Consider the following 20,670-nt stretch of genomic DNA (forward strand, 5'->3'; position numbering starts at 1 on the left):
GAAAGTTAGAATGTTTCTAAAATAGTCAATAAAAGATCACGTGTAAAAGTTGTAAATGCTAAAATTTTTATAAATATTCTATGTAGTTCTTCAACTTAAAAAAATCATGTTTTTTGCCTTTAAACAGCGTTGGATTAAATATAAAATTCTCTCTGTCCGTGACTGCTTTTCTAACTTTCGAAATTACTTTTCGTGAGTGTTTGTAAAACTGTATGTATGATAGATATTGATATATGAGACGAAAATACAACTACTTCTAGCGGATTAAGAAAAAGAGTTGATCAGCCGCCGAACATTCCGTTCACGCCGGAACCCGGGATCGAACCAGGGACCTTTAGATCTTCAGTCTAACGCTCTCCCAACTGAGCTATTCCGGCTGATGAATAATCCAATAGCTAAAGTACTGGCTGGTTATAGCGAATATAACCCTTTTTACGTGGCATTTTTGTATATTTTGAGCAGTTTCACGTCTAAGAATATACACATAGGATTCTTTTAAGAACTGTAAGATATGTTAAACAATTCAAATTCGCATCCCCCAATTAAACTCTTTTCATTAAATCAAACTTCTACATAATAGTTAATGTAAATGTTAACTCAAAGGCAATAATTTTCAAGACTAATGGAAAAAGTAAATATATCAGCATGGCACAAATAAAATATTATAAGAGTCATGAGCATTTTGAAGTCAGTAAATTATCATATGAAGTGCCTAAATATGCACATATAGCCCTTATTATGTTTGTAACGGTTTAGAAAGTTAGAATGTTTCTAAAATAGTCAATAAAAGATCACGTGTAAAAGTTGTAAATGCTAAAATTTTTATAAATATTCTATGTAGTTCTTCAACTTAAAAAAATCATGTTTTTTGCCTTTAAACAGCGTTGGATTAAATATAAAATTCTCTCTGTCCGTGACTGCTTTTCTAACTTTCGAAATTACTTTTCGTGAGTGTTTGTAAAACTGTATGTATGATATATATTGATATACGAGACGAAAATACAACTACTTCTAGCGGATTATGAAAAAGAGTTGATCAGCCGCCGAACATTCCGTTCACGCCGGAACCCGGGATCGAACCAGGGACCTTTAGATCTTCAGTCTAACGCTCTCCCAACTGAGCTATTCCGGCTGATGAATAATCCAATAGCTAAAGTACTGGCTGGTTATAGCGAATATAACCCTTTTTACGTGGTATTTTTGTATATTTTGAGCAGTTTCACGTCTTAGAATATACACATAGGATTCTTTTAAGAACATGTAAGATATGTTAAACAATTCAAATTCGCATCCCCCAATTAAACTCTTTTCATTAAATCAAATCAAACTATGTGCGCTAAACTTGTTTTGCAACGCGGAAAATATGATAGTTCCAAAGACTCTTTGTTGGAACTGCAATTGGGTTACCAATTAAAGCTAGAAATCAATTTTAAAATACTATGTACAATGTATAACTGTTTTATGGGCAATGCTCCGGTTTATCTAACTGTTACACAAGCCTGTCATAAAAAGACCAAATCTCAGATCTGTTGATAATATGATTATTGTTTTGCTGTCCCCTTAACAAAGGAAAACATTTAACGACAGAAGTTTTAGTACCGTTGGTCCCAACTCTCTGGAATAAATTGCCTCTGTATATAAGACAGTCTTCGACTTTGGACACGTTCAAGAAAAAATGTCAAAAACCTACTATTTTAGATATTTTTACGCAATTTTTTTAAGATTGTGATTGGGCTGTAAACTAATAGAGATGTGGAAATGTGTCTGAAATTTTACTGAAATAACCATTAATTTTTATTTTCTTTTAAAATTATTTTTTATTGTTATCTTTTTTAACTATTCTTTCTTTTTTTTTAAAATTTTTAAATACTTTATATTTTACACGGCTGATATCTTTAACATATTTTTTTGTAGTTCATTTGCCATGCATATGTGTTTTTTTATCTATATGTACATACGTTTATTATCCTTTTGTACAACGCCATTGAATATGTATATAGAAATAGGCGTTAAATTAAATAGAACAGTTTCAGTTTCAGTTTCAGAATAGTTAATGAAAATGTTAACTCAAAGGCAATAATTTTCAAGACTAATGGAAAAAGTAAATATATCAGCATGGCACAAATAAAATATTATAAGAGTCATGAGCATTTTGAAGTCAGTAAATTATCATATGAAGTGCCTAAATATGCACATATAGCCCTTATTATGTTTGTAACGGTTTAGAAAGTTAGAATGTTTCTAAAATAGTCAATAAAAGATCACGTGTAAAAGTTGTAAATGCTAAATTTTTTGTAAATATTCTATGTAATTCTTCAACTTTAAAAAAATCATGTTTTTTTGCCTGTAAACAGCGTTGGATTAAATATAAAATTCTCTCTGTCCGTGACTGCTTTTCTAACTTTCGAAATTACTTTTCGTGAGTGTTTGTAAAACTGTATGTATGATATATATTGATATACGAGATGAAAATACAACTACTTCTAGCGGATTAAGAAAAAGAGTTGATCAGCCGCCGAACATTCCGTTCACGCCGGAACCCGGGATCGAACCAGGGACCTTTAGATCTTCAGTCTAACGCTCTCCCAACTGAGCTATTCCGGCTGATGAATAATCCAATAGCTAAAGTACTGGCTGGTTATAGCGAATATAACCCTTTTTACGTGGTATTTTTGTATATTTTGAGCAGTTTCACGTCTTAGAATATACACATAGGATTCTTTTAAGAACTGTAAGATATGTTAAACAATTCAAATTCGCATCCCCCAATTAAACTCTTTTCATTAAATCAAACATCTATCGAATAGTTAATGAAAATGTTAACTCAAAGGCAATAATTTTCGAGACTAATGGAAAAAGTAAATATATCAGCATGGCACAAATTAAATATTATAAGAGTCATGAGCATTTTGAAGTTACTAAATTATCATATAAAGTGCCTTAATATGCACATATAGCCCTTATTATGTTTGTAACGGTTTAGAAAGTTAGAATGTTTCTAAAATAGTCAATAAAAGATCACGTGTAAAAGTTGTAAATGCTAAAATTTTTATAAATATTCTATGTAGTTCTTCAACTTAAAAAAATCATGTTTTTTGCCTTTAAACAGCGTTGGATTAAATATAAAATTCTCTCTGTCTGTGACTGCTTTTCTAACTTTCGAAATTACTTTTCGTGAGTGTTTGTAAAACTGTATGTATGATATATATTGATATACGAGATGAAAATACAACTTAGACAGGACTGACTTTGAGAATTTGGCTCCCTATAAGATGCTAGAGGCATTTTGTAGTACAAGTGGTATCTTGGTGTATTTAATTAGATAAATACAGAATCCCTAAAGAAAGCCCAACACGGCAAAATTGAAAATGTTGCAGGCTCGGTATGATTGAGCCTTTTCATGGACGGTACTGGAAAGTGCAAGTTACCGTCCACGCCCCCTAGCACCGGCTTAAGCAGAATTCAACATTTAAACATGAAATAGTAAAATTTTGAATTTAGAAACATCCGCAGATGTGTTCATACGGCGGTTATCATGGAACCTATTTAAGTTGTACTGAATCCGGTAAAAGTGGATACCAAATTGAAAAACTTGATCTTGACCATTGAAATGGCCATTTGAAATGACCACTAAAATGGGCGCCAAATTTCTTTAACATGAAATGGATGATATATCAAATGGATGGCCGAATAATCCAAGATGGTGGACATTTTTCTATAGGCCAAAGTAATACTAATATAGAAGTAATATTAAAGATAGTACTGAAAAATTTAAGGCATTTATAAGAGACCTGTATTTAGGGTTTACGCCGCGAACATTTCACTCTTCCCTGCCCTATCTGCTTGATATAGGGCTTTCATGTATTTTATCTGGCACTCTATGCAAGCATATAACTTGACTACTCAGATTCCTACTGCGGATGTGTGAGGAGGTTAAACATGTGCATGCAAAATATACATTAATTAAAGGCATCTTTCTCTAAGTACTCTTGGGTTTTGATGCTAGTTTTTTTTGTTATCGGTCGTCGTTTTTGTTCTTCTGTTATCGGTCCTGGTTCTTCTCAGTACTTTTGTTGTCAGATGTTCTGTTATCGGATCACGTCTCTGTTTACGGTCGCCGTCTTTGTTCTTCTGTTATCGGTTCTCGTCTTCGTTCTTCTCCGTTCATCTATCATCGGTTCCCAACTCTATTCTTCTGTAATCAGTCCTGGTTTCCGTTTTCTTGTTGTCAATTCTTCTGTAATTGGTCCTGGTCTCTATTTTTCTGTTATCAATCCTCTCTTCGTTGTCTTGTTTCTTCTATTATCGGTCCCTATTTTTCTGTCATCGGTCCTCGTATCTGTTCCCTTGTTGTCAGTTCTGCTGTTATCGGTCCCTGTCTCTGTTCTTCTGTTATTGGTCGATTGTTGTCAGTTCTTGTGTTCACGGTCCGTGTCTCTCTTCTTCTGTTTTCAGTCCTCGTCTCTGTCCATCTGTTATCGGTCCTCGTCTCCGTTTGCTTGTTGTCAGTTTTTCTGTTATCGGTCCCTGTCTCTGTTCTTCTGTTATTGGTCGACGTCTCTGTTCGCTTGTTGTCAGTTCTTGTGTTCACGGCCCCTGTCTCTCTTCTTCTGTTTTCAGTCCTCGTCTCTGTTCTTCTGTTATCGGTCCTCGTCTCCGTTCGCTTGTTGTCAGTTCTTGTCTCCGTTTCTTCCTTCTGTTATCGGTCGTCGACTTCGGTCTTGTACTTTTGGTACTTGTTTCCTGTTCCGTTAAGGTCTTCTCTTGTATACTATGGTTGCCGTCATTCTGTGTCAATGTCCTGGTTTTGTCAGTCTTGTAGTCATTTATTCGTTCAGTGGAGTAGCGGGGGATCGAACTCACGACCCCTTGATGTGTAGGCAGACAGTGTTACCACTGCACCATAGCGCCTGCTATGAATAATAACCATTTTTGAAAGTCCTTTATACATTAAATACTATTTCAATGGCTAACAAAAGGTGTATTACAATTATATTTTTAACACCTCTACTATGTAGCCAACCCACGTGACTTTTATATATATGGTCAAGTAAATATTACTCGATTTATTACAAGTAATATTTTTATAGATAACTTTGCTGTTACTTTCAGATATCCTGGATTTATTGGAGGGTACCCGAATTCTCATGTATATCAAATGATGTGATAATCTTCTTGTAGAATTTTCTCAAAACCGTGACTGAATTCCAAAATTTTCGAGAGCTGCCATGGTAAAGCAAGCACACATAGCAATCTTCCGGTTTCAGACAATGTATGACTCGATGAAAATATGGTGTTGTTATTGTTGTTGTTGTTTTTAACTTTAACTTTAAATTTCAAATTAAATAGTCACTTATTTTTAAACAAGATTGTAAACATTTGGTGTTTTCTGTAATTTTTGTTAAGAATGTGATGAAGTATACACTTCTAAGTTTAAGAGGACTTTTTATCCATCGTATACCTTAATGCAGTTATAATTGAATCTAAAATAATGAATTATGCAGACATTATTTTCAGCAGAAAACAACAAATACAAACAAAACCACACACAAAAAACTTAAATGCAGCATACATGTGTAATGCTCACAATGTGCTGAAAAACGGCTCTTTATTAATTTCAATATTTCAGCAAGTTACACATTTTATAAATGAATGGGACAGAAATGTTGTTGTAACCATTTAAAAAGTAGGATTTGTAAAAAATTGTAAGTTGGCTATTTTTTACCTAATTTGCTCAACACTCAATTAACACATTTTTATAGATAAACCTGAGGTAGACAACAACTTTCACAGATTGAGATAGAGCCATAATGTCGTAGATATTTGGGTTACAACAGGAGTTTTTGATCTTGATAATGTTTTAAGTAGGATAAACATATTCTTAAAATTTTGTACTGCCTTAATTCATTTTTTTTTAATTACGTGCAATTATGTTATTATTATGTCTTTAGTTAATAGTTTCTAGAGAAAAGCCTTAACAAAGGTGGTATCTTTTATTTTATATATAACTTTTATAATGTGTCACATGTCGCCTTTAAAAAGATTTTGTGGTGATTTTGCGCATACTTAATCCCGCTTTTGCATGTTGGAACAACATTTTTTATTTGTTTGTATACACAGGCTAATTGCTTATCTTGTATAATCTTATTTTATTGACCTGTAAATTATGAATACATTACAGCACTCATTGAAATATTAGATTCCACTTCGATTTCGTTAGTAAAGTTTACGCGAATTAATAGAGGATATTTGTTTGTTTCTGTGTAAGATGAAATTTTATTTCATCGAGTGGGCTTTAAAAACAGTATTCCCCCGAGTGGCGTAGCCATTAGTGAGAATACTGTTCTTAAAGTTCACGAGAATAATAAACTATAAAATTAATGTAAGTGAAAGTCATATCTGCTAAAAATGTAAACGTTATCGTTACTACCGCAGTAGCATTGCCTGTTAAGTGATTGACTGATGTGTGAGAGGTCTATGGTTCGATTCCTACTGTTTACCTTTTTAAGACCTACTGTTGGTTTTTTTTGTTGTTTTTTTTTTTTTAGGGGGGGGGGGGTTTGGGGGGAGTAGGGGTTGGGTGGGTTGCAGTATATATTTTATATAGTATTTATTTCAAAATAATTAAATTAGATATTAGTTCTAAACCATAAATACTTTTATAAGTGCAAAATAAATGAAAACAAAATGAACAACTTAAAAAAAATCATAACTACAAATAATGTTGAAAATTACGGAACACCTGAAGTGACATTTTCCACACTTTCTCCCGGAATTGAAATCGTTTTTACGAGATAATAATTCCCAATTAGAAATATTATTTCGTTTTAACGAAACATAAAATCTTAATTACGAAATATTGATTCCTTATTACGAAATATAATTTCGTAATAACGAAATATTAGTTCGTTATTACGAAATATTATTTCGTAGTTACGAAATATTAATTTGTTATTTTGAAATATTCATTCTTTGGTAAATTTTATAAAGAAGGATTTGAAACTAAGTTTATTGTTTAAAAAATATAAGAAAAGTAAACAAAACATAAAAAGTGATTTTTTTCAATCTTAGTCTTATACCTTAACGCGCTAGTAAAACAGTACTGTATATTACTGTTTATTGAGCCATTGGGCTTATTATCGTTATATTTGGTGGCTAATCTCATTAAAATCTGATCATATTGAAAAATCATTTGATTTTGACAAGGATAATTAATTGCATCATATTGTATCATAGTTTTAATGACCTATTTTAGTATTTTTTAACGGGCATTTTTAATTGACCTTTGAAGGTCAAGGTCAATTTTATTATCTTGGTATCCACCCTCATCGTCTTCAGCATACCCATATTAGGTTAAAACTCTCAATATACTACTTGTACTATAAAATGCCTCTAGCATTCATATTTTCTTAAAATCAGTCCTGTCTAACTACAAAAATGTACTTCTAGAGGATTAAGAAAAAGAGCTAATCAGCCGCCGAACATTCCGTTCACGCCGGAACCCGGGATCGAACCAGGGACCTTTAGATCTTCAGTCTAACGCTCTCCCAACTGAGCTATTCCGGCTGATGAATAACTCACTAGCTAAAGTACTGGCTGTTTATAGAAAATATAACCCTTTTTCCGTGGTATTTTTGTATATCTTGAGCAGTTTCACGTTTAAGAATATACACATAGGATTCTTTTAAGAACTGTAAGATATGTTAAACAATTCAAATTCGCATCCCCCAATTAAACTCTTTTAAAGTAACTCGTGTGTTTGTAAAATTCTGTGACTACAAGATCATAAATGTTGCTGAACTAGTCGATAAAAGATCACGCAATAAAAGTTGTAAATGTTAAACATATTATTTTATATATTTTATGTAATTCTTAAACTTAAAAAAATTAAATCATGACCATGTTTATTGCTTTTTAACTGGTTCGATTAATTATAATATTCTTCCTGTCCATGACTGAATTTCTTATATTCGAAATTACTTTTCAACTCTATGTATGACATATATTTATCTACAAGATGAAAATAATCTACTTTCAGCGGATAATAAAAACGAGTTGATCAGCCGCCGAACATTCCGTTCACCCGGGATCGAACCAGGGACCTTTATAAACACAAAGGATATAAAGTGCTGTCTGGTTAAAGCGACTTTAAACTTTTTTAAGATCGTATTTTGAACAGTTTCACGTCTTAGAATATACACATAGGATTCCTTAAAGGACTTTAAGATATGTTAAAGGATTCAAATAAGCATCCTCCAATTAAACTTTTTTTCCATTGAAATGTAGCCTAAAAATCAAACTTCAATTGCACAGTAATTGTAAATGTTACCTAAAATGCCCCTTTATCTGGCTATTCAATCTGATAAATATAATTAGGATCTGACTACCACCAAAAGGTTTTCACTTCGTGATCTCTGAAACAACCAATCATCGTTGAGCTTTCATAATTTTGAAAGCGTTGCGCTTTCTATTTTTACCGCTGTAAAACCAATAGACAAACGTGGCGTTGTCGATATAGCTTAAAGTGGCGTTGTCAAATATTATTAACCCATGATTTATTATTGTCAAATCTAATAAAAGCGTGCATAACTGTGTGCATTAGATTACTCCAACAAATATCTCTTTAGCGTATGGACAAAAGGTTTACAGGTTATCTTAATCTAATGTACTTTTTTTTTATTCTTATAAGCACTATAATCTGCATTGTTTAAGTTGCTGTGACACTTTTCGTGATAAAACAAAACTATAAATTAAAAAGCAAAATCATGTGAAATGTTGAAATGATGTTTAACAAAATAAAAAAGCTTTCATAGTTTAACATTGATTATCAATTTCTAAATGTTGTATAAAAATATTTATTACTTGTATGTAAACAGGTGGAGCCAATTTTCTTTTATTAAATGGTATCGTGTCACTAACTGATTGAATGTCAAGTTCATTATGTGCAAGGATTGTTTAAAAAGAAATTTGATATCAAAATATTGTTCTTCTATACACTGTGGATGACCTAAGTCTGACAACACTGTAAAGCGTCTTGTCGGAACTGTTCGCAAGCATTCAACAAAGCTGACAAGAAAGATTATAAAAGTAAGAAGAACACTTATCCACGCACATTCAAATATGTGACACACTGCATGCCCCAATGTCGATTTCAAAAATATACGAGCATTTTTATGTTGTCTTATGTTCCACGCAGATTTTACAACATTTTTACAAAACTTAACAAATATTATTAGGTACCAAAACAATAGATCGTTCTTTTGAAGCAGATACAAAACCACCGAATATATGACTACGATCATAAGTAACACCAGGCTTGCAACAATAATTGTAAAATTAAAACTTTGGTAATTTGCGATTGGGTTTAATATCCAATTTAAAACATGTCTCGTAAATCCGTCATCCATATCTAGTAACTGTTCAAATGAACCTCTACTGGCACTAGATTCTGTAGCAGTGCGGGTTTCCTTACTAGTTTCTTTCGAATGATCATCGACACTTTGTGACTGGGTGTCTAATAAGGCAACTATGGTCAAATTGATTGGAAAAACTGATCCATCGAATGGTTCATCCTTGACTTCAACTTTGTTCCGGCACAGGGGGCATTTAAAAGATACCGATGTTTTCCTTTTACTCCCTTTCTTCTTTATAATGTCATTCATATAACTTGAAATACAGACCTGACAGAATGTATGTTGACATGGAAGGACTCTCGGTACACGGAAAATCTCCATGCAGATTGAACAACTTAGAATGTATTCTACATCCACCATTCCTTTTTCATTTGCTGTACGGACTACCTTTGTCTCTTGTTCAGATTGTCACAATTTCAAAATTTTCAACAAATAATAGATCTAACTTTCATCCTTCATTGCCGTTTGAAATTGTACATAACATTTTATGTAAGCTGTCTTTATCGGTAGCGAGATGTTTCAAAACATGGTTAAACAGATCATAAAAGAATCCAAAAGCTTTAACTTCAGTGAAGTAAGCGTTAAAGTTTTCGTAATATTATTTAATCATGTGTATGGCCATAAATGTCCGTAATCACTCTGCTAACCGATATCTTCCGTGTAATTATAAACTAATATCAAGGTGTCATCTATTAAGCACAATACACTAAAATATTATAAAATGCCGATACACTTCAATCGTCAATATTTAAAAAAACGCTACGTAAGACTCTATAAACTTTACATATCCAATTCTATCTAATTCTTCTTGCATTGATAATCGATAAATTAATCGATACAGCACACACGTTTTAAATGTGTTTTGTCTGAAAACACTTTTAACTCAAAATAAAGTTTAACACTATTTTTGATATGCACATACAGTGTAAACGTGTACTTGTTATCGCAATATGCATTAAACGTGTAAGTTAGGAATGATGTAATATAACACCACAATTTGATATCAGCAGTGTATAAGCAAGTTATTAGTGAACCGGGCTAGTTAAAGAACTGAAGTTTAAACATTGAAAGCTAATAATATAACCCCCCCCTAGATCATTGCAAACTGTTGCAAAGTGACAAAATGAAAGAAACGAACATAAACATTTCAAATTGTTTAATTTGTTGTAAGCGACTTTGGATGCCGACTGTTTCACAATACTTTTACTTAAAGTACAAACATTTATAGAATACAAGACAAGAGTTATCCTCTTCATTTCCAACAGCATTAACAACATAAACATATGTAATACAAAAATCTTATTAACTTGGCGCAACTTCATATCTTACAATTAGCTAGATATTAAAATTAGAATTTTCTTCACTCATTATCGTCGGCTGTCCTAGCGCTGAATGAACACGTTGTACATTATACCCGAGAAACTCGTGCGCTGCACAGCGCCACCTATTGCAAACAATTACAACGAAACAGGGGGAAATAATTATCTTCTAATTCACTGCGTTCAAACGCAGAAAATTATATTCCCCCTAGATCATTGCAAACTGTTTGCAAAGTGACAAAATGAAAGAAACGAACATAAACATTTCAATTTTTTTTAATTTGTTGTAAGCGACTTTGAATGCCGGCTGACCTCAAAGAACGGGCAAAGAAGAGAAACTAATTGCGCCAAGTTAAACGTTGCGACATCAATATTACAATATATGCATAAACTAATAGTATTAATACTATTATAAACCTAAACTTTGAGATACTAACAATCTTTCCTCCATATTGTCTTTGATATAACCGTCTTTAGCGTTTTCACTAGACCAACGGCCGTGTCTTTTAAACATTCTGTCTTTAATGCCGCGGTTAGCTGCGGCTGAAGCTCCGCCTGAGCGCAGGGAATGTAAACAGAACTTAGAAACATCTTTGACATGTGGAGCTAACGCTTTATGAAATAAATCTCTCAAAGTAGAATAAGAAATGTGTTTATCAACAAGTTTAGGTTTATGCCCTATTAAAGTTGCACTTAAACCACAGAAAATATAAGAACTTGAATCAGTGGAAAAATTAGCCCATAAAAAATATTTTTCCAAATTTTCAACTGGGCACAACTCTGTACCAGTTCTTGCTATAACAAGCCAAGCACCGTCCCTATAACGGTCAGTTTTGCTTGATTCTATGAAAATATCCATATGAGTATTATGTAAAACAACGTCATTATAATGTAAATTCAACAGTTCCGAACTCCTTAAAAAACCGGAGAACGATAAAAGTAATGCACAAATAGTTCTCTGTGTAAAAACATTTCCTTCTTCGAACAAACTGTGATACATAGACTGTAATAATTCAACTGTAATCGGTTCTTTTTTATTAACAGGTTTAGCTAAAATGCGTTTCGCTGCCTCTAATATGTTTAGAACAATTTTAGAATTAGTTGGAGAACTAAAGTTATTAATGTCATGAAACCACTTAATGCTGTAAAATGCCGTTATTATAGGCCTACGAAAATTAGCACTTTGTATCAATGACGTAAGATATAAAGCCACCGGAAAATCCCTTGCGGGCAAAATGTCCTCACTACCAAGACCGTTAGCTAAAGCCCAAACCCTCCATCTGTTGAAAGCATTTGTATAGTTTTTGCGCGTGCTGTCAGCTCTAGACTGGAGGAGTATATCCGGCAGTAGAGTCACTTTGTCCACCAGGATCTCCGGCAGGCTATCTATCTCGTCACGATGGCTCTGGAAAAATAAATGTATAATCATACTTTTAAATTACATGAAAACTTGATTGCGTGTAAAATTCATTATATATAAAATTTAGAAAACATCTCCTGAAACTTATGCTTAAGTGACGCAAATTAACCGTTTTTAAAATACCAAAACAATAATTCGAGAGACGAAAGTGTCTCTCTATTTATATACTCGTATAAACGTCTTAATTACAAAAAATATCAAAAAAACTAAATGAACAAAAATATTCTTAACGTATGTATGTCACGATAAGATAAATACCAATAAAATGCTAAACTTTATAAAAATTAACGTCGTGTATGTTAAGCCTTAAAGGAAACAATTTCACAGTTAATTAATCTTAAAATTAATGGCTGCTATAAGCCTCATTAAACTATTCTCATGGCTGCTAAGCCACATTAAGCTATTTTCATAGTTGCTAATCCTCATTAAGCTACTCTCATGGCTGGTAAGCCTCATTATGCTATACTCATGGCCGCTAAGCCTAATTATAAGCTATTCTCATGGCTGCTTAGCCTAATTAAACTATTCTCATGGCTGCTAAGAGCCTCATTAAGCTAGTATCATGTCTGCTAAGCCTCATTAAAGTATAACCGTTAGCAATTCTCATGGCTGCTATGCCTCGTCAAAATATTCTTATGCCTTGCTACTAAGTATAAAAACTATTCTCATGGCTGCTAAGCCTGTTAAAAATCTAATCATTTCAAAATCTTATTTATGCTCACATAGGTCTAGATTTAGTGTGATATTGAGTAACTGCGTGACGTTAGACGCTTGTTTACTCTAGAAATCAATTTTTAGAGCAAGCATATCGAAAGATAAATCTTGATTGCCAAAAAAACCCCTTCCGTTCGAACATTTTGTGTAATATTGCTTTTCACGAGGTAAGATAATAAAATCTACTACTTCTTTACAAAATCTACCATCGGGACATAAAATAGGCCAAAAAGGCGCTGAGAACCATTTGGGAACAACAAGAATTCCTTGTGTTCTGTCTTGTTTCATTTTACGTAGGATCTTTATCGCCAAAGATATTGGCGGTACAAAAAGTCCAAATTTCCCTGACCATTCTTCTGAAAAAGAATCGACTCCTGAATAATTTTCGTTCCAAAAACGTGACCAAAATACGGGCAATTTAGCGTTATGATTAAAGGCGAACCAGTCTACATCTAATAGTCCCCAATTTGACTGTAAAGTATATAAAATAGTGAAATTGATTCCCCAATCATCATAATCGATAATTTTGATATGTAATCGCTTTTCTGATTCTGAGACATCGGAATCCATTCTACATCTATAGAAATCGAATTTTGTAAACAAAATCTGTATATACTAACAGCAACTTGCTGTAAATCACGTACCATGGACCCTTTTGGTATTATTTTACTGACTGCTTGATTGTCAGTAAACCATTTAATACGGTTGCCTCTAAGCAAATGCGCTATAGATTTTAAAACCCTGAAAACTGCGGTTAATTCTCTCCAAGTAGAGGAAAGTAGCATTTCCTCGGGAGACCAAATACTGTAAGTAACGCTTTCAATAGTTGTTACTTCGTAACCACCGTAAGCGTAACTACTTGAGTCAGAATATACTATTTTAGAGTATGAGGGGTTAATATACATGTCCCTAGCGCTTAAATTAAGTATTTCGTTTCGCCAAAACTCTAATTGTTCCCTACTTTCATGAGAAACTCGGACATAATAATTCCAGTGAGGAGCAACTAATATATCCATACTAATATATTTAGTCATGATAAGGGAAATATTTCCGAATACGATAGACATTGATATGATTTGTCATACGAAACTAGCTAATACTCGTACACAAACACGACTGTGTTTCTTTATAGCACTTTCGATCATTTCAAGTGTGTTTAAACACTTTGAAATTCTCGCTTCCGGTACGGAAATTATACCAGATTCAGAATTTAAGTTTAAACCTAAAAAATCCATGATACGCGTAGGTTCCCATATACATTTCTCTAATTTGGGAATAAAACCTGAAGAAATCAGATCTTGCTTAATCTCTGCAGCTACGGTGCTTATTTTATCATGGGTTTCGTCTGTAGCGAAACCATCATCAAGAAAACAAAAAGTCTTTTTGCCCTCGCCCCGCCATTTTACAATTAAAGGGCGAAACACCTTACTGAAAACATATGTGCTCGTAGATAAGCCAAAAGGGAGAACTAAAAACTTATAAAAAGTTGAAACGCCTTGTAAATTTGTCCAGGAAAACCCCAAAAATGTAGTATGTGGCGGGAAAATCTCAATAAAATGATAGGCGGAATGAATATCAAATTTTATCATCCATGAACCTTTTTTGAGAAATTCAAGAGCAATTTTGATATCGTCATATTTAAAATACTGTTTCCATAAATGCTTGTTAACTGCACGTAAATCTAGAATAAGCCTACGTTTGTCGTTCGACAGAAACAGTCGAAGGATTTACAATAAATGGTATTTCTTAGCAAATTTATATCAAGCCCCTGTCTAACAATTCTTGAATAGCTTGAATATCAAAAGCTTTGTTTTCTAAAGCAGGCAAATGGCATGATTCGGGTTTATAGAAAAAAAAGAATTTTATAACTCTGCAAAATCGTATCAATAAAAATATTTGTTGTAATCGATTTCCAAAAATTTAAATTTTGTCTTAATCTACCCCTAACAATTATTTCTTTCTGACCAGACTCGTATTCAAAATTTTCATGTGTTAAAAACTTGATTTTTTCTGTCATTAAAATTTCTTGAGTCATTACATAAATACTCATCTTCTAGATCAACTGTATCCGAAATGTTAATTCTTGACTCGCTTGAAGATGGTTGCTGAACTGTCTATGAGCGCCGGAAGTGGTCGAAAGATCCACACATGAAACAGGAACCGTAGGCGGTAGATCGTTGTTGATATGGGCTGGAGCCTCGAAAAAAGCCAGTGCTTCGTGCTTGTGAGATCGGAAATGGTGCTGGTGATGCTGCTGCGCTTGGGAAGCGAAAAGTAGGAGGAATAGAAGGCGCAGTAACCGTAGCAGATGGTTGCCTGCGTGTCGTCTGAGAACGTTTGGCTGACTTAGACTTTCGACGTTTAGCTGCTTGATTTTCAGCCCTTCGGAGCTTTGCTTCATCGTCGGAATCACTAGCGAGAGGGTTTGATGTATAACAATCAACAGTATCCCACCCGAATTCGGACTGGTCAGCGACTTGAATTAGTTTCTGTCTGCGAGAGACTAAGTCTACTGATTCTTGCAGGATTTCGCTGCAGTACTCGTACTTTTTGTTTTTAAGAGCCCAGTCCAATTGATTTAAATGTTCTAGTATATCACGGTTAAATTCATGCTGAATTTTATTACCTTTTCTCTTCCAGTCAAAGTCCAAATCTGCTTTTAACTTTTTAACTTCCTTCCCTACAGAAATATTATTACCCCGTACTTCTTCACGTAAAGAATTAACATCGTCGTTGTGCCTTTGTAACTGCTGTGTTATTTGCAATAACTGCTGTTGGATTAAATCTGAAGTACTGTTAGAATTTTCTTCACTCATTATCGTCGGCTGTCCTAGCGCTGAATGAACACGTTGTACATTATACCCGAGAAACTCGTGCGCTGCACAGCGCCACCTATTGCAAACAATTACAACGAAACAGGGGGAAATAATTATCTTCTAATTCACTGCGTTCAAACGCAGAAAATTATATTTATAAATGAATAGCGGGTATTCGCAAAACTATTGGTAAAATGAAATTCTAAAGGTAAGCATAATAATAAGGTTTATATGATATTGGCTGAAAAGTGTACTTAAATTAAAATGTTTCTTCTCAAACTTTATATTATGTTTCTAAATTCAAGTTTGATATGTCCTGAATAAGCTCAATAAAATCGAGCCTACACTATTCTTCGTTTTGGGTGTTCTTTACGGATCCAAATTTTACCCTTTGCCACTTCTGTCTTTGAACAGGCTGTTAAAATCGAGCCTGTCATTTTGTGTTGGTTTTGATGTTCTTTACGGATTCCGTAAATAACACTATATATAAGGATCTGACGATCAGCAATATGTTGTCACCTTCTCGCGATTTTTCAAACAGCCAATCATCGGCGAGTTTTCACAATTTTGAAAGCGATGCGGTTTGTAGTTTGAACCTCTGAAAAACCAAAACTGAGTAGTGTACACCCGTCTTTTCACTTTTTCGAGAACAATCATGGCGTTAACCATTTAGCCGGCAAGTAAACTGGCAATTCAATCTTGCCCATTAGAAATTGAGTCTATTACTAAAAGTTCTCTTGTTTCAAATTGCTTCAAACAATTTTATTTTCAAATAAAAATCAACACACCAAAGAAATAAAATTGAAACTACCTGGCAGAAATGTTTACCATAATCAGATAAAACGCAGCGCGTGTGTTTTGGATTTCTCGGGTGGAGTGAAAAATTCAAAATTTCTTGTCCGCTCTGTATCTTTTGAATCAATCGGTGGAAAAAACTAAGTGGCAGAAATGTTAATAATAATGTGGTGATATGCAGATCACAGGTTTGGGATACATCAAATCAAAATTGACCCACCCCGGTACCACTAAGTTCATATGGACTACATAGTATAGTATTGCTTTTACACGGTAGGGAATCACGTGACTTTTACGGTTACGCGTACAGACAATATGGCGGCCTAAAAACCTCGCTTCACATGTGTTTTTCAGGTAATTCTTTATTATATCCCTTTTACTTACATACGAGACCTGTTGCAGCCTACGCGGAATAAAGAATTGTTGCCGCCTATACCTTAGTTTCCACCCCTGTGCTCATAGCTTTTACAAACACTCAAAAATTCAACAGAAATTTTCAATGTGAACAATTATATTTCGGGTAACATTCACGCAAAATTTGTATTTTTTATGAATTTGATTAAACTACGTCGAGTTAGCAAAGAGAAAATGTTCATAGAATTTCTTTATTTGAAAATGTAAATATTAGGCATGTTAAATGTTGACTGGTCATTTTCTATTCCAATACATGAGAGAAAAATGATTTGGGTAACTCCCACGCATATTTTTATTGTTGATAACTCCCACGCAATATTTTATGGGCAAGCAATATCTATGCAGGTTAAAGCCTAGATATTGACTGAACAAAATCACGATTGATGCATTTAGCCTTAAACGTTCAAAGAATTTTGAATAATATTAAAAATACCGCCAAAAGGTCCTGGATAAAATAAAGCTCCTATGGATAGCAGAATACATACTCACGTGAATATATTAAATGAAGTTTCGATATAGATGAATTAATCGCAGAAATTAAGATATAAGTCTCAATTATAAGAAGGAGGTCGATTTCAGTTTAAGCACAATTACAGTTGTCATTTTTCATAGTTTGCAGATATGGACGGTTCCAGCTCGGATATTGTTTGTGGATAATGTTGGACAACATTTGTCTTAATGACCACATAAACTGGCTACTCGGCACAGGACCGTGTAAATGTTGTGGCAAATCGAAACGTGACAGGTATGGCATTTTATGTTATTCGTTATATTAAGATTTTAAAGACATTCAAGTCATTTTATCACTTAGTCTTTTATGTAACCAACTTTTTTCAAATTAGTGTCTGTATTTAACATTATTATGTTGTGTTTTTTTTAAATCTAAAGCATAAAAGAAAACAACCTAAAGAATATTAGAATGGGTCTTTTATTTTACAAACTAGGTAATAAAATCTAGAGGACTTATGTTTGAATGTCATCTTAATATCAACAGTAAAACCCGTAACGTTTCCGATTTGCTATAAAATGTTTTACCACAACATTTATAAGGTCCTGTGCCGTGTAGACTGTTCATGTGGTCAATATTTGAGACATATCCGTGAATGAAATGTTTCCCACGTTTATCACAAACAATATCCGCGATGGAACCTTCCATATCTGCAAAATATGAAAAATGACAACTGTAATTTTACTAATAAAAACAGAAATACAAAACCTCCTTCTAATATTTTAGACTTTTGTATCAAAACGCGACCTAATTGAATGATTTGGGTTTGGTAGGCCTTACGCGAAGTTATTGATGTCCTTGGCAATTTATGATTTTACAAGCCATGCCTTTTTGAAATTTATTTATCATATTATTGTAACCTATAAGCAGATAAAGTGTTGTTCGCCCCATATAATTTACGCTCCAAGACGATTCGTCAATTTAGCTGTATTAATTTTATATCTAAGTGATAGTAAAATTAAATGTGAATTAGTTTGAAAAATACATTAAATCCATTGCATTATCAAAACAAATATTGATTAAACTGTTTGAGGTTAAATAATAAAGATGAGAGTTAAATTTTAAGTTTAATTGCCGTGAATTTATAGGGAATAATAAGTCTATTTTATATTCTAGATCCTGGTCCTGGCTGAAATTTAGAGTATTACAGCTGTAGCTTCTATACCATAAATTTAACATGGAAAGGACTGTTCTTGGGAAAATGCTGACGTGACTGATGGGAGCAGTTTTTCTTACCAATCATAGGTCATACTTAAATAGCTTCTTTTAAAAAAGTTTTTGTTGTTTTTGTACATAATTTACTGTCAATATGAAACTTCAGCTGTATCTTAATTTCTATGCTTTTTTTATTATGTAAATCTTAGAAGATAAGCATTTTAAGATAAAACAAATCACTAAGTTGATTAATTATATATAATTTGAGATTGACCAAGTCAATTTTTTTATAGTAACTTCTTATTTTATTTGCAGAAGCAGTAGAAGTATTCAAACACCATCATGAAACACTTAAGACATACCCAGAGAGCTCTAGAAGAAGTACTAGTGGTAGATTGGGACAGATTGTAGCTAAATTGTTAAACTAAAAGGACTTCTTATAATAAATCGTTTGAATTTAAGCTACACTTGAACTGTAGTTTTGAAATAAAATAGCTGAAGTATTTAACCTTTTCCCTTATATAAGCGTGTTTCGGCGGATTTTTGCCCCCCCCCTTTTATTGAGGCCTCAAACAGTGACAAAATGCCCTATTTAGGCCCCAAACACTGTTTCCGTTTGAGAAATGTTGTTAAAAAAAGTGACCACTTTTTCGGCGCCGTCCCCCATCCAAATATATCATCAGGGGGTTGCCAGAAGGGGGATGTGCCCCCTTCTGTTTGGGGTGTTTGAAGGGGGACGGAGTCCCCCTCATCGCCAAGAAAATTTTGGACATGTGACAGGCTAAAAATGGCCTCAGGTCAATCTTAGGGTAACTAGTAACCGACGCTGAAAAGCCTTTTACTCTATCTGAATTCATTGAGAAGTTGTCGCACTTTGAAATCAGTTTTGATGGAAAAAAACAATGCAAATTAGTGATTTTTGGCAATTTTGAGACGTCCCCCCGTTGCCATGGTAACAGGAAATTTACCATTGAGCATGCTGTTACAGAGGCTATGGTGTAGTCAACATTTGTGCCAAGTTTCATTAGTATTGAAGCATTTCTCATAGTTTCATAGCAGTTTGAACTTGTTACAGGAGGCTTTTCAATGAAAACGGCCATTTTTCGCAATATGCTCATGGGGTAAAAGGCTAATAGTGTCTTGATTTTTTTTGTTAAACTCTGTTACAGTACTTTGCTTTATATTAGAATTAAAGTATGTTGAAATGACATTGAAACTTCAACGTTGTGCCAACTTTCAAATTCGAACATAAATCTAACGTTATTTCAACGTTGAAATCTGACCATACTTCAACGTTGTTCACCGTTGATGTGCCTGCTGGGTTACTTCTATCAAGGACCTATTGGCGGTATTTTTAATATTATTCAAAATTCTATGAAAGTTTGATGCTAAATGCATCAATAATGATTTTTTTCGGTCAATAGCTAGGCTATAATCTGCATAGATATTGCCTGCACATAAAATATTGCGTGGGAGTTATCAACAATAAAAGTATGCGTGGGAGTTACCCAAATCATTTTTCTCTCGTGTAATGGAATAGAAAATGACCAGTCAACATTTAACATGCCTAATATTTACATTTTCAAATAAAGAAATTCTATGAACATTTTCTCTTTGCTAACTCGACGTAGTTTAATCAAATTCATAAAAAATACAAATTTTGCGTGAATGTTACCCGAAATATAATTGTTCACATTGAAAATTTCTGTTGAATTTTTGAGTGTTTGTAAAAGCTATGAGCACAGGGGTGGAAAATAAGATATAGGCGGCAACAATTCTTTATTCCGCGTAGGCTGCAACAGGTCTCGTATGTAAGTAAAAGGGATATTATAAAGAATTATCTGAAAAACACATGTGAAGCGAGGTTTTTAGGCCGCCATATTGTCTGTACGCGTAACCGTAAAAGTCACGTGATTCCCTACCGTGTAAAAGCAATACTATACTATGTAGTCCATATAAACTTAGTGGTACCGGGGTGGGTCAATTTTGATTTGATGTATCCCAAACCTGTGATCTGCATATCACCACATTATTATTAACATTTCTGCCACTTAGTTTTTTCCACCGATTGATTCAAAAGATACAGAGCGGACAAGAAATTTTGAATTTTTCACTC

At 33.6% G+C, this 20,670-nt stretch overlaps 1 long non-coding RNA gene and 4 other non-coding genes across 6 annotated transcripts; 1 reads left to right on the top strand and 4 right to left on the bottom strand.

Moving 5' to 3' along the window:
* Window positions 1-304: 304 nt before the first annotated feature.
* On the bottom strand, window positions 305-377 carry Trnaf-gaa (transfer RNA phenylalanine (anticodon GAA)). Its single transcript has one exon. It is a non-coding gene; the product is annotated as a tRNA-Phe (tRNA).
* Window positions 378-1,059: 682 nt separating this feature from the next.
* Trnaf-gaa (transfer RNA phenylalanine (anticodon GAA)) lies at window positions 1,060-1,132 on the bottom strand. The gene has a single exon. It is a non-coding gene; the product is annotated as a tRNA-Phe (tRNA).
* Window positions 1,133-2,531: 1,399 nt separating this feature from the next.
* On the bottom strand, window positions 2,532-2,604 carry Trnaf-gaa (transfer RNA phenylalanine (anticodon GAA)). Its single transcript has one exon. It is a non-coding gene; the product is annotated as a tRNA-Phe (tRNA).
* Window positions 2,605-7,493: 4,889 nt separating this feature from the next.
* Trnaf-gaa (transfer RNA phenylalanine (anticodon GAA)) lies at window positions 7,494-7,566 on the bottom strand. The gene has a single exon. It is a non-coding gene; the product is annotated as a tRNA-Phe (tRNA).
* A 9,180-nt stretch (window positions 7,567-16,746) lies between these two features.
* LOC132753298 (uncharacterized) lies at window positions 16,747-19,263 on the top strand. Of its 2 annotated transcripts, XR_009628939.1 has the most exons (4): window positions 16,747-16,831; window positions 17,504-17,636; window positions 18,516-18,644; window positions 18,870-19,263. It is a non-coding gene; the product is annotated as an uncharacterized LOC132753298 (long non-coding RNA). The 2 variants fall into 2 exon arrangements; XR_009628938.1 differs by having other exon boundaries at window positions 16,757-17,636.
* Window positions 19,264-20,670: the final 1,407 nt, after the last annotated feature.

The sequence above is a fragment of the Ruditapes philippinarum genome, unplaced genomic scaffold (genome assembly GCF_026571515.1).
Source record: "Ruditapes philippinarum isolate M1 unplaced genomic scaffold, ASM2657151v2 ctg2600_1_1_1_1, whole genome shotgun sequence".
NCBI classification, from domain to species: Eukaryota; Metazoa; Mollusca; class Bivalvia; order Venerida; family Veneridae; genus Ruditapes; species Ruditapes philippinarum.